Source organism: Cetorhinus maximus, chromosome 38 (genome assembly GCF_964194155.1).
Source record: "Cetorhinus maximus chromosome 38, sCetMax3.hap1.1, whole genome shotgun sequence".
In the NCBI taxonomy this organism is placed as follows: Eukaryota; Metazoa; Chordata; class Chondrichthyes; order Lamniformes; family Cetorhinidae; genus Cetorhinus; species Cetorhinus maximus.
In genome coordinates this window covers 4,572,904-4,586,142 of record NC_135916.1, presented here as the reverse complement: position 1 = coordinate 4,586,142, position 13,239 = coordinate 4,572,904, and the positions used below count along the sequence as shown (strand labels likewise).

The following is a 13,239-nucleotide window of genomic DNA, read 5'->3' as shown; positions in this document are numbered from 1 at the left end:
GTCAGGGTGAATCACCAATTCCAGAACGGATTTGACCCGATTGGCGATGACCTTGGACAGAATCTTATAGTCCACATTCAACAGTGATATGGGTCGCCAATTTCTAATTTCCTCCCTTCCCCCCTTGTGCTTGTAGATGAGGGTGATAATGCCTTTCCTCATGGATTCTGACATGCTGCCGGCGAGGAGCATACTCTCGTACACTTCTAGCAGGTCTGGGCCGATCATGTCCCACAGGGTCGAATACAACTCCGCCGGAAAGCCGTCGCTTCCGGGAGTTTTACTCTTCTCGAAGGACTCAAGGGCCTTAGTCAGTTCATCAGGAGTTAGCGGTTTGTACAGGCTCTCCCGCGTACTGTCGTCTAAGGCCTCCGTGATAGAGGACAGGAAGGACTGGGAGGCCGTGCTGTCCGAGGGCTTCACGTCATACAATCCGGCATAAAAGGATTTGCTGATCCTCAAAAGGTCGGACCGTGATGACTTTACTGAACTGTCTTCTTCCTTCAGGCTGCTGATCACAGAGCTCTCTCTGTGTACCTTTTGGAAGAAGAAACGTGAGCACGTCTCATCCTGCTCCACGGAGCGGACTCTGGAACGGAGGATGATCTTGGAGGCCTCCGAGGCAAAGTGCGAGGCTTGCTGGCTCTTCACCTCTTGGAGTTCCCCCTTGACATCGACCCCCATCGACTGCAGCCGGAGCAGATTCTGCATGTTTTTCTGGAGTCGGGACATTTCCCTCTGTTCCTTTCTAGCTTTCTGGGTGCCTTTGAGGATGAAAAACCTCTTGATATTTCCCTTGATCGCTTCCCACCAGTGTGTCAGGGACTCAAAGAGGGGTTTCACGGTTCTCCAAACTTTGTAATCCCTCTTGAGCTCCTCAATGTTCTCTGGGGTCAGCAGTTGCACATTTAGCTTCCATGCCCCCCTGCCCACCCTCAGGTCCTTCTCCAAGTGGCAGTCCGCCAGTAGGAAGCAGTGGTCAGAGAAAAACACCGGCTTGACGTCGGTGGATCTGACTGTGAATGCACGGGACAAAAACAGGAAGTCTATCCTGGAACGAATGGACCCGTCTGGCAAGATCACTGACAGCCTCGCGCTGCTCAGGGATACGATTGCCTATGTACAGGACAGGGGTGTGGATACCTGCCTCATCAGCTTGGATCAGGAGAAGGCCTTTGACAGAATATCGCACACCTACATGGTGGATGTGCTCTCCAAAATGGGGTTTGGGGAGGGAATTCGAAATTGGATCCAACTGCTCTATACTAACATCAGTAGCGCAGTCTCAATCAATGGGTGGGAAACAGATAGCTTTCCGATTAAATCTGGAGTCAGGCAGGGCTGTCCTCTCTCGCCTGTTCTTTTCATGTGTTGCATAGAACGCTTTGCCGAGTCCATCAGGAAGGATCTGGGCATAAGAGGAGTGACGATCCCAGGCAGTGGAGGCACTCAGGTAAAAGCCGCCCTGTACATGGATGATGTCGCCGTCTTCTGCTCGGATCCGCTGTCGGTGCGCAGACTGATCCACATCTGCAACCAGTTCGAACTGGCCTCGGGAGCCAAGGTAAATCATGGGAAGAGCGAGGCCATGTTATTTGGGAACTGGGCTGACCGATCCTTTGTCCCCTTCACTGTCAGGGCTGACGGCCTGAAGGTGCTGGGGATATGGTTCGGAGGGACCAGGGCATGCGTTCGAAACTGGAAGGAGCGTGTGTCTATGGTGAAAAGGAAACTAGGCATGTGGGAGCGACGCTCCCTCTCCATTGCGGGTAAGAACCTGGTCATCAGGTGTGAGGCACTCTCGCTGTTGCTGTACGTGGCGCAGTTCTGGCCCATTCCAGACTCCTGCGCGACGGCGATCACTCGAGCCATCTTCCGCTTTATCTGGAGGTTGAAAATGGATCGTGTCCGCAGGGACGCGATGTACAAGCCTCTAGATAAAGGGGGAAAAAACGTGCCCAACATCGCCCTCATACTGATGGCCACCTTTGTGTGTGGCTGCATCAAGCGGTGCGTAGACCCTCAGTACGCAAACACCAAGTGTCACTACGTGCTGAGGTTCTACCTGTCCCCGGTGTTGCGAAGGATGGGTCTGGCCACGCTGCCGCGGAACGCTCCAAGTAGTTGGACCGTGCCATACCACCTGTCCCTCGTGGAAAAATTTATGCAGAAAAACACCTTTGACCACAAGTCCATCAGGCAGTGGTCAGCACGTAACGTCCTAGAGGCCCTGAGGGAAAAGGAGAGGGTGCACCCTGTGGGATGGTTCCCCGAGCAGACTGTCAAAGTCATTTGGCAGAATGCCTCATCGCCAGAACTTTCCAACAAGCACCAAGACGTAGCTTGGCTGGTGGTGAGAAAGGCCCTCCCCGTCAGATCCTTCCTACACGCCAGGAGGCTCACCCCCTCTGCACGTTGCCCTCGAGGTGGCTGTGGTGGGGAAGAGACCGTTGTTCACCTCCTTGTGGATTGTGCCTTTGCAAAGAAAGTCTGGAGAGAGATGCAGTGGTTGCTGTCGAGGTTCATCCCGAGCAGTTCTGTGACACAGGACTCTGTGCTCTACGGGCTGTTCCCAGGGACACACACCGAGACAAACCTCAACTGCAGCTGGAGGATCATCAACTCGGTGAAAGACGCGCTTTGGTCTGCCCGAAACTTGTTGGTCTTCCAGCACAAAGAGTTGTCCCCGACCGAGTGTTGCGGACTGGCACAATCCAAAGTCCAGGACTACGTGCTGAGGGACGCACTAAAGCTTGGGGCAGCTGCCGCAAAGGCGCAATGGGGAAGGGTCGCTGTCTAAGACCTTTCTACCACAGCGCACCGAGAGACTGGGAACTGTTTAGAGCCCCTCGGGCTGTACAGCTCAGAATGAAAGGCTGTAAATGATTGTAATATTGTTTGTACTGATGCACCTGGTGATACATTTTGTAAAAGTTTAACCTGGATTGTACCCTTGTAATGGTGTTTTTGAAATTGTTTGGAATGTGATTGAAGATATTTTATGAATAAAGTATATTTTTGCAAAAAAAAAAAAAATGCTTTCTGGGAGAAGGCAGAGCAGTTTTCGCAACTCAGAAGGGGATCGAGGAGGACCCACTGTCAAAGAACGGAATAGCCCCAAACATTATATTGCTGTAGTGTTTCCATCCTTCGCTCCCCCTCAAACCAAAAAAGGAGGGAGAGAGAGACGGGCAGTATCTTCAGGACTGCACAAGTCCTGCGAGGGATACTCTTGTGAAAGTGGATTTTTTTTCAAAAATGCATCTGACTGGTGAGTAAATCCTGGTGAGTTTTTTTTAAAATTAAATTTATTAAAATAAATCTTTGTTAAATACTGAGGTAGGAGCTTAAAAAAACAGAGTAGGACTGTACAAGTATAATTAGTCAAGGAACAAGTTTCCAAGCTGACATAAATAAGGCCCCGAGCGACCGTTTTATTTTAAGGGAGCAACTAGAGTAATCCACAGGGACGTCATAGCATGAGTACTCAGACCTTCATATGCTCATTCTGCAGGGTGTGCGAAATGGTCCCTGGTGACCATGCCCGCGGAAGGTGCGTCCAAATGCAGCTTCTAGCTACCCGGATTTTGGAGCCGGAGCTGCGGGTGGACTCATTGTGGAGCATCCGCGATGCTGAGCAAGTCGTGGATGGCACGTTTAGCGAGGTGGTCACAATGCAGGTGAAGATTACACAGGCAGGAAGGGAAGGGGGTGACCATCAGGTACAGTAAAAGACCCAGAAAGGTAATGCAGGAGTTCCCTGTGGTCAATACCCCCTCTAACAGATATACCGCTTTGGAGTAATTTGACAAGGAAGTATTCATTCAACGGCATGAGACTAGAAAGTTCTGAGGAACAAAGGGACCTTGGCGTGTGTGTCCATAGAACTCTGAAGGTGGAGGGACATGTTAGAGTGGTCGAGAAACAGACATATGGGAAACTTGCCTTTTCAATCGAGGCATAGATTGCAAACTTAGGGAGGTCATGTTCGGGTTGTAGAGAACCCTAGTGAGGCCACAGCTGGAGTACTGTCTGCAGTTCTGTTCGCCACATTGTAGGAAGGATGTAATTGCACTGGAGGGGGTTAAGAGAAGTTTCACCAGGATGTTTCCCTGGATGAAACATTTAAGTTATGAGGAAAGTTTGGAAAAACTTGTTTTCGTTGGAGCAGAAAAGACTGAGGGGTGGCCTGGTCGAAGTGTACAAAATTTTGCGGGGCATGGACAGGGTGGATCGCAGCAGCTGTTCCCCTAAGTTGAAGGGTCAGTCACAAGGGGACATAAGTTCAAGATGAGGGGCTGGAGGTTTAAGGGGGCTTTGAGGAAAAACTTTTCTACCCAGAGGGTGGTGACGGTCTGGAATGCACTGCCTGGGAGGGTTGCCTCCCATCCTTTAAAAAGTGCCTGGATGAGCACTTGGAAAGCCATAACATTCAAGGCTCTGTGCCAAGTGCTGATAAATAGGATTAGGTAGGTAGGTCAGGCGTTCCTCACGTGTCGGTGCTGGCTCGATGGGCCGAAGGGCCACTTCTGCACTTTGATTCTGTGATTCTGTTATACTGTTGGGAGGGAAAGCAGCAACAGCCAAGTTCACATCACCGTGGGTGGCTCTGCTGCTGAGACGAGCGGGAGAAAATCACGTGGCAGGGCTATAGTGATAGGTGATTCAATAGTTATGGGCACAGATCGACGCTTCTGTGTCCGCAAATGTGAATCAATGATGGTATGTTGCCTCCCTGGTGCCAGGGTCCATGATGTCACGGAGCAGCTGCAGGACAGTCTGGGGAGGAAAGGTAAACAGCCAGTGACCGTGGTACACATTTGTACCAACGACATAGGTAAGCTAAGTGATGAGATCCTGCAAGTTTAGTACAGGAAGTTAGGAGGAAAATTAAAATACAGGAGCTCAAATGTAGTAATCTCAGGATTACTCCCAGTTCCACCTGCTAGCGAGAGCTGGAATAAGAGGATGGAACAAATGAACAGGAGGCTGGGTAGATGGTGTAGCTGGGAGGGATACAGGTTCTTGAGGCAATGGGACCAGCTCTGGGGAAGTTGGGACCTATACAAACCGGATCGGCTGCGGCCAGTGAAAACCTTGTGACTTCTTTCCAGGAAAAGAATGCCAGCCTTATATTCATCTCCAAACATGACATCAGGCCGGCTGACTATCAGGCAATCTGCAGAGCAGGTCAAAGGAGCCCCATCACTTAACCAAATTGAAAGCTACAATCTAACCAATATTCTAACCCAAAAAAATTCACAATTGAAACACACATTTTATTTGCTGCACAATGGTAGCTGTACTACCTGTTAACCCGGGACTCTAAGCTCCGGAATCGACATCATGAACCTCTTTGCACCACAACATTATAAACATTGTCAAACTCCTTCATTTCTTCCACAAAGCTATGCTCCACCGATCATCAATAGAAGTTAATCTCCGGTGAAACTGCCAAACCGACCCGGGAGCTATTGGCTCGGATGTCAGTTTGTCTTGGTTCTGAGTGAAATTTGTGACTGCATTTCTTTAATAAAACCCCTATAACTCAAGACCTCCTCTGCCGGAGATCTGAGCTCTCTGTCAATGGCTGGCATGGTTATGCAAGGCCCTGGAGGGAGGAACGAGAATGAGGAACAGACCTGTACCGACGTTTCGCCACACCTTCATTCAACTGCTCCGAAATAAACATGACCGGTTTACCTCCTACATGTAACTCAGTGCAGTTCACTGTGCGTTTCAGTTCAATATATCGAAATATATCCAAACATAATGACACTATTAATTGAAACAAGCATTATAAGTCTGAAAGCAAAACTTTGAGAATCTTCGAAACGAGACCTGAGTCATTTGTGATCTTTGAGCCTTGATAAGTAACAACTAGTTACTCGCCAACAAACGATTCCCTCACGTTTCACATCAGCAAAACTACCAACAGAGTTCAACGGAAGAACTTCAGAGATTGAGTTTTCGCTTCCCACAAAGTACATGCTGCAGAATCATTCAGAATGTGAAGGCAAATGCATTCATATTCCGGAAAAAATGCAGTAAACTGAGAGGCTGCGAGAGAGTGAGAGAGAGAGAGAGGTGATTCGTTCAATCAGTGTAGGCTGCAATCATCGCTAACTGACCATTTGTTGGTGCTGTGTACGTACAGCCCCTTGTCGATCCCCTTACTGTGTCCCCATAAATTCGAATAAGAGGGCGCTGGATGAAAGAATTGGATAGGAGTAGGAAATAATTTAAATTGCGAACTGAATCTTTTAAGCCTAATCCCCTTATTTCGTTAAATTTCGGGTCGGAATTCAAAAATCGGTGAGAAGTGAAGAAAGTCCTTTAGGGGGACGGTTTGAGCTCAATTCTGTCCCACTGAGGAGAACAGGGAAGCCACAAATTAACGTCATGAATATTCCCGTCGCCTTCATTTCTTATGGTGGATGAGAGAGTGCTGGAGCAATTTGGGGGGGCCTCAAATTAATGATTATCAACTGCAATACAGCTCAATCTCTCCGTCACAATACTCACCCTCGTGGATATTCGCTGCACAAAACAACAGGGGATGCTCAATTGATGTTCCTGTTGAGATTCTGTTTTTGATTGTTTGTTTTATTATTTTTGGAATTTGACACTGGAGTGTTTTAAATCGACACCGGGAGATGGAAGTGAGGAACGATCCCTCCCAGATTTAGAGTTCCTGACCATGTTGAATGACAAACTCCCAACGATATACATAATATGTCAGGTCATTTTTCCTGCTTTATAGACCTTTGTAGCCGACTGAACACGTGGTCATTGTTTAACTTTCAAAGGTTAACATTTTCTACCATGCAGTGATCACGCCCACATTTCAGTCCATGTTGTACAAAATTCTGTGACGTTGCTTTAACTGTCTTGACCACCTCACTTCCTCCCAGCCTCTGTTTCCTCTCTCATTGAAGGCTTCCTGGTTTGAACTTCTGAGCCTTGGGGTAAGTCATTCAGCCGCCATTCCTTCCAGCTCTCACGTCTCGAAGCAGCTCGGACTGGAACATGGAGTCAGGCGTCTGGTTACTGCACTTTGGTGAGTCGTGAAGCAATTTTTTATTCGCACTACTGTGTTTCTGGCCTGTGTGGTGTATGATTGAGTGGCTAGCACAGGGAGAGTGAGACTGAGACCTGAGGTGTCCGCTCCCTGGTAGCTGACAGAATTAAAGCGACAGCTGGTTTGGTGTGCATCATATCAGGTTGGATTATCGGTGTAGAAACATGACTGTGTTGAATTACCAGTGAGGAACGGTGTGGGAGTGAATCTGCTTTTAGTTTACGGGAGATGTGAGCGATTTAGATCAGAGCAGAGAGTAGAGAGCGTGTCTGCTGCTGACAGTCACCTCCTGGCCCCATTTCAAAACGTAGATAAGTGGGTGTTCGCTGAGGATACTGTCGGCGCCCTGTTCTACACTTTCTGTAATCAGTCTGTTTCAATGGAAAACAGCGGCCGAACTCAGACACCAAACAGGTCCTTCCCACCGAAGGACAAGGCGGAGAGGCACTTGCCCTAGAACTGTGTTCAAGGCAAGTCACCTATTTCAGTTAAGGGAGAGGGCGAGATGGAGAAATCAAACACTAACGCTGCTGTTTCTGTCTGATTGTGTCTGGTCACGAGTTCAGCTGATTAACTTGGAGGATCCCCAGAGGCCTTGAGTTGAATTGAATATTGTCCAGTCCGTAACTGGAGAAACGGTGAACGTAACCAGAGATGAAACACTTCAGTGAAGTTGGGAGACAGGAGAAACTTGTCTTGTTTCGTTGACTGTTTTTCCTTATTTTTTGGACGGAGCAGGCTAAGGAGGAACCTTACACAGATGTGTTCAAAATCCTATTGATATTTCAAAGAGACCACGGGGAGGTCCTATTTCATTTCGCAAATGTGCCCGTAAATATCAATGAAAGAATTAAAATATCTGGCTGAGTGGAAATTAGCAGACACATTCTCATATTGAGGGTTAGATTGATCTGGAATAGTCTTCCTGTAAGAATGGTGGAAGCAGATTCAACCAGAACTTTGAGAAAGTATTTGAATGGAACGGATTAGTTACGGAAATGATGTTGGGATATCTGGAGAAAGTTGCAGAGCCAGAATAAGTAGGATGGTGAATGGCCTCCATCTGCCCTGTAATGTGTCAAGATCCTCTTCTGTACATTAAAGTAAGATTCACGGTCCCACATTTAGTTTTCGCTGTGTTTGAGACCTCCATCTAGGGGACCTACTGACTCTACCATTGGGCCCGATTCCCCGGAGTCACTGCCGGGAATCTGGGCCGATATTCACTCCGTTATACTTCCTCTCTGTTATTCTTCATGGATGCGCGCATGCGCAGTTGGAGGGTGAAGATTTGCCTCTGTCATCACTGCTCATCTCAGGTGACGCAACCCTTTCAGTGTCTGCACTCTTACATGAGCACCAAATGCTCTTGGATGGCGGCCGTGGGGTTCACCTCCTGTCGGAAATGTGCATCTACAGGAGAAATTGGAGAAGGCCCGTTGCCAAAAATCATTGAATATTTAATAATTGTCGTTTGGACACTTTGTGAACACACACACCTCCTCCCCCCCACAACCACGCTCCATACCGAGATTACGACCCGCTTTCTTTGAAGCAGCACTTCTCCAAGTTAAAAATATTGACTTGTGCTATTCCGCCTTTGTTGATATTCCTGTTCCTTCAGTGCTGAACATTTTCCATGTTTTCCATTCCTTTCCAACAGTGAAACTGAATTTGAGGCGCTTTGTGATATTTGTGATTGTGTGTAAAATATCTGGACACTTCAACATTACTGGAGAGTAGACATCTTAACATTAAACAGCAAAGGTCATGTCTTTCAAAGACAGTGAATCAAATATCTTTCACCCCAGGGCCAATCACACAACTGTCGAAGGGAATAGTCAGAGTCCTGTCACTTGAAAGCATCAAAATCTATCTTTAGAATATTTTCGATGTAAAGTTTTCACTGTCAGGGCTACCATTTCGGAGGGACATGCCTGCTTTTGCCAGTTCTATCTCTATAAATGTTGGTGGAATAGGGGTTTTATTCTCGGATGTTAACATAAGAAAAGCAGAAGCAAAGCATGATTCAGGCTGAGCAGAGTTCAAAGAAATTGCACTCACTCTACTCCCCCATTCAGCCTTCCAGAGTTGAACATAACGATTAGATATAGATCTGCACTGTGATTGGACACTAATGTTCTGCAAACTGTGTATCAACTGGTTTTGTGGCTCGAGTTTATCTCTGAATCTCCCCATGTCCAAACCTCTATTTAAAAAAAGTTGAAGGGTGCAGTGTTTATAAACTCCATTCTCTATTCACTTTTCTTCCGAATAGTTTCACCTTCAGTTTAGGTGAGGAGGCCATGAGGGGAGGAATATTAAATACTTCAACTCTTGGGACATGTCTAGAATCCACAATTTTCCTTAGAAAACGTCAAGAATTCCTATGGCTTCTGCTATAAATGTTGTGCCTAATAGTAATTAACGGTTCTGAGGTTCGATTGAAAGCATAGCAGGAGGATTCTTGAAATACATTTTAATGCAATCGATGGGAGGTGTCAGCTGTGGCTCAGTTCATAGCACCCTCACCTTTGAATCAGAGGGTTGTGGGTTCATGTCCCACTCCCGGAAACCAAGAACTGTGATTGTACTCGAAAGAGTTGCAATCTGTGACTGTTGATAACTCGAAAGAATTTTTTTTAATTCAATCGATTTATGAACGTCCATGGTTATTATGCACTGTGCTTCATAGTGCTCGTTTTCCATGGAGAGGAGATGCTGGCGGCACCAATCAGCTCAGAGCTCCGAGGCCACTGAAGGAAGCCAAATATGGTGATATCCACCTCAATGCCTGCTCACGTAGGGGAGCGAGCATGCGCTGTAGGAGGTTAAATTTCCCCAGTATCGCCACTGACTTCAGGTCAAGCAACCCACACAGTGTCTGCAGACAAAAATGAACAGATAACTGAAATAGTTTGAACAGGCGCGAGTTTGCATTGTGAATCAGTATCATCGAAAGATAAGACTAAACTCTGGCGGAGAATATTTTCACACAAATAGGAAATATTCTAATGCATTTATTTTGAGAGATTCATTTGATCCTGAGTCACCGTCCTAACTGACAGTTGCTCAGTTTCTCTTTCTTTGCACTGAATCTTCTTCGACTTGAAACCGCTGCCTTCCGCTATGGCGCAAATTCTATTACAACCTTCATTAGCACAAATAGTTTTCAACATGTTTGCTGATTTTTCTATCTCTTATCCATTTGTCATCGAATTCCAGGCGCTTTGTGATGTATTGCAGCCTTTGTATGTTGTTGGTACATTTAAACGGATAATTCAGTCAGCCCCCAGATCTAGGACCTTGCATTAACCCCGCTTCCAACATTCACCCAGCAACGTATGGGCACGTAAGTGAGATATGCATCTGCAGTGTGGGCGGGGACTAATGGCATCTGTCAAGACAGGGCTTCATCTTTCTACTGTCCTCAGAGTCTATCTCTCAATCTCCATCTTTAACAACCCAAATTGCCACCATCAACAACTCCTTCCACTGCAGAATGGAACTCCAGCACTTGTAGTGGACCTTCTGTTTGTTGATCTCTAAAGATTTTCCATTTTTGAACACAAATTCCAACCAGCAGCTTTCATGGGTCTATCAGTCAAGGATTCACTGAGTCACAAATGGATGTTTTTTTTAAAACATTTTTGTTTTAATTGCAGAGCTTGGGTACATAAAATCTAAGAGTGAATAATTGGATTGCTCTTTCAAAGACCCACTCCAGAGCTGGCTTGTCTGAAATTAAAAGGAACATAGAAGCAAGAGGCGGCCATTTAGCTCCTGGAGCCTGCTCTGCATTTCAATAAGGTTATGGCTGATCCTCAAGCTCACCGCCATTTTCCCGCACTGTCCCCATAACCCTTGATAGCTTCTGAATCAGGAGACTTAATGATGATTGCCTTGAAGATGCTAAATGAATGAGCCTCCACAGCCCTCTGGGGTACCGAATCCCAAAGAGTTACCATCCTCTGAGTGAAGACTTTTCTCCCTATCGAAGTCCTAAATAGCCTCCTTCCCACAACCCTGTAATTATGAGACTCTGTCCCCTGGTTTGTCAACACCCAGACAGGGGAACCTACCTCCCGGCATCTGCCCTGTCGAGCCCCGTAAGAATGTTGTGTGATTGAAAGAGATCACCTCTCAGCCTTCAGAACTTTCGAGAATACCAACCCAGTCTCCTCAATGTCTCTCAGAGGCAAATCCATCCTTTGCATGGATCAATCGTGTCAACCGGAACTGAACTCGCTCTGTGGCAAGTACATCATTCCTCAGGTAAGGAGGCCAGAACTGTACCTATTCCTCCAGATTCGGCCTTACCATGGCTCTGAACAAAATCCGCACGCATTTTTTTTTCTCCTGTGCAGAACTCATTTTGCAATGAAGTCCAACATAGCATTCGCCTTCCTAATTGCTTGCTGAATCTACATGTTAACTTTCAGTGAGATATGAACAAGGACACCCGATTCCCCAGACTTCCCAATCTCACTATTTATGATACACTCTGCTTTTCTGCTTTTCCTACCAAAGTGCATAACATTACATTTTTCCACTTTACCTTCCATCCACCATATTCATGCCCACTCGCTTTGACTGTCTAGATCGCCTTGAAGCCTCCTTGCACCCTCCTCACAACTCATATTCCCATCTAATTGTGTGTCAACAAAAAAATTGGAAATGTTACCGTTTTCCCCCCACATCCGATTGATTGGTGTGGATTGTGAACAGCTAGGGCCCAGGTACTGAATGTTGCGGCAGCTCATTTTAGCCAGGGAAAGTGGGAATGGCACTGTTCAGCCTGACAGATTTTCAGATTATTTGCTTTGCTCGGGTTTTTTGTGTATTAAACACATTTATTTCACCCTTTCCGATTTCTCACCAACATTCCCAAATTTTCCCACCTCTCCTCTTAAAATATTCCCATCCCTCACTGCCACGTTGGGAAATATGCGCTTAAACTCATCATATATAAGGAGAATCATCTCAGCTTCTCCAGTCTCTCGACAGAACTGGAGCCTCTCAACCGGTTAACATTCCCCACACGTCCACTTAAAATTCTGTGTTCCGTGGAGAACACTCACAACTGCGCCAGTTTCTCCATATAACTGAAACCATGATGATTAATTTCATGCGTTGAGCTGCATCTGCTGCATTGCACTATTCCCCTGCTCCCCAGTTTTAGCGTCCTTGGGGCTCTCTCCTCTCTGTAACCTGATGTTCAGTCTTGGCGTTACAACTCCCCTGTCCTCACACACATGACCATCGTGGGATTAGTTTTCCAGTGATACCCAGCACCTCATTCCTTGCCCTCATTCTCAGTAAACAAGTGGAAATCTGTTCTGTTCTTAAAGGTTGAACCCGCTGAAATCATGACTTGCCAGCCTGTTCTGGCACGATTATTCCTTTAAAGAATTGCTTTGTGCCTGACAGGACACTTGAATTTAACACATTTAATGTGTTTGATGGGCCCAATTACATCCAGTCATTGAGATGTTATAAAAAAACTGGTACAATATTAAATCTGTTTCTGTATTTAGAAGGCTCAATTCAATTTTGAAGATAAATGATTTCCTGAGAACCAGAAACTGCTGCTGTTGCTCTGACAGTGGTCATCCTCTCAGAACGGCTTAATATTACTTAAGCCTGAAGTCATATAAAAATGTTGATGCATATGGTTGTGTTCAGTGTGTTCGAACAAACTGCTCACTCTGATGTACTGTTCATGATGTGAGGGCTAAATTTCACTTGATCAAAAATGAAGGATTCCAAGGCTGAACACAGAGATTTCCAGTTGCTGCATTTTCCGTCGCTTCACGCGAAATATCCATTGAAATTATTCTGCGTTTACAGCAGGGAAACACAACAGCTTTATGATGTTATAGATATTCCACACCATCCTCTTCCCATCCTCGTTTGTCCAACGTTATCACCACTTCCTCATAATGCATTTCCCCCACACGTTTCCAAACAATTTCCCCCTGAAAGATATCAATTCTGTCACCCTCAACTACTCTACGATGTAGTAATTTCCACATTCTGCCCGCTTCCTGGGTTAAGAGATATCTCCTGAATTCCTCATTGCATATGTTGAAGTACATTCTGATCTCTCGGTTTTATTGCTAGATGCTGACTCTGTGACATGACTTGGAGAATAGTGA

At 46.3% G+C, this 13,239-nt stretch overlaps 1 protein-coding gene across 1 annotated transcript in view; it reads left to right on the top strand.

The window, feature by feature from the left end:
- The window catches only part of LOC144672522 (Fc receptor-like protein 5), a 374,607-nt gene that overhangs the window by 103,344 nt on the left and 258,024 nt on the right, over window positions 1-13,239 (top strand). The window lies entirely within an intron of this gene.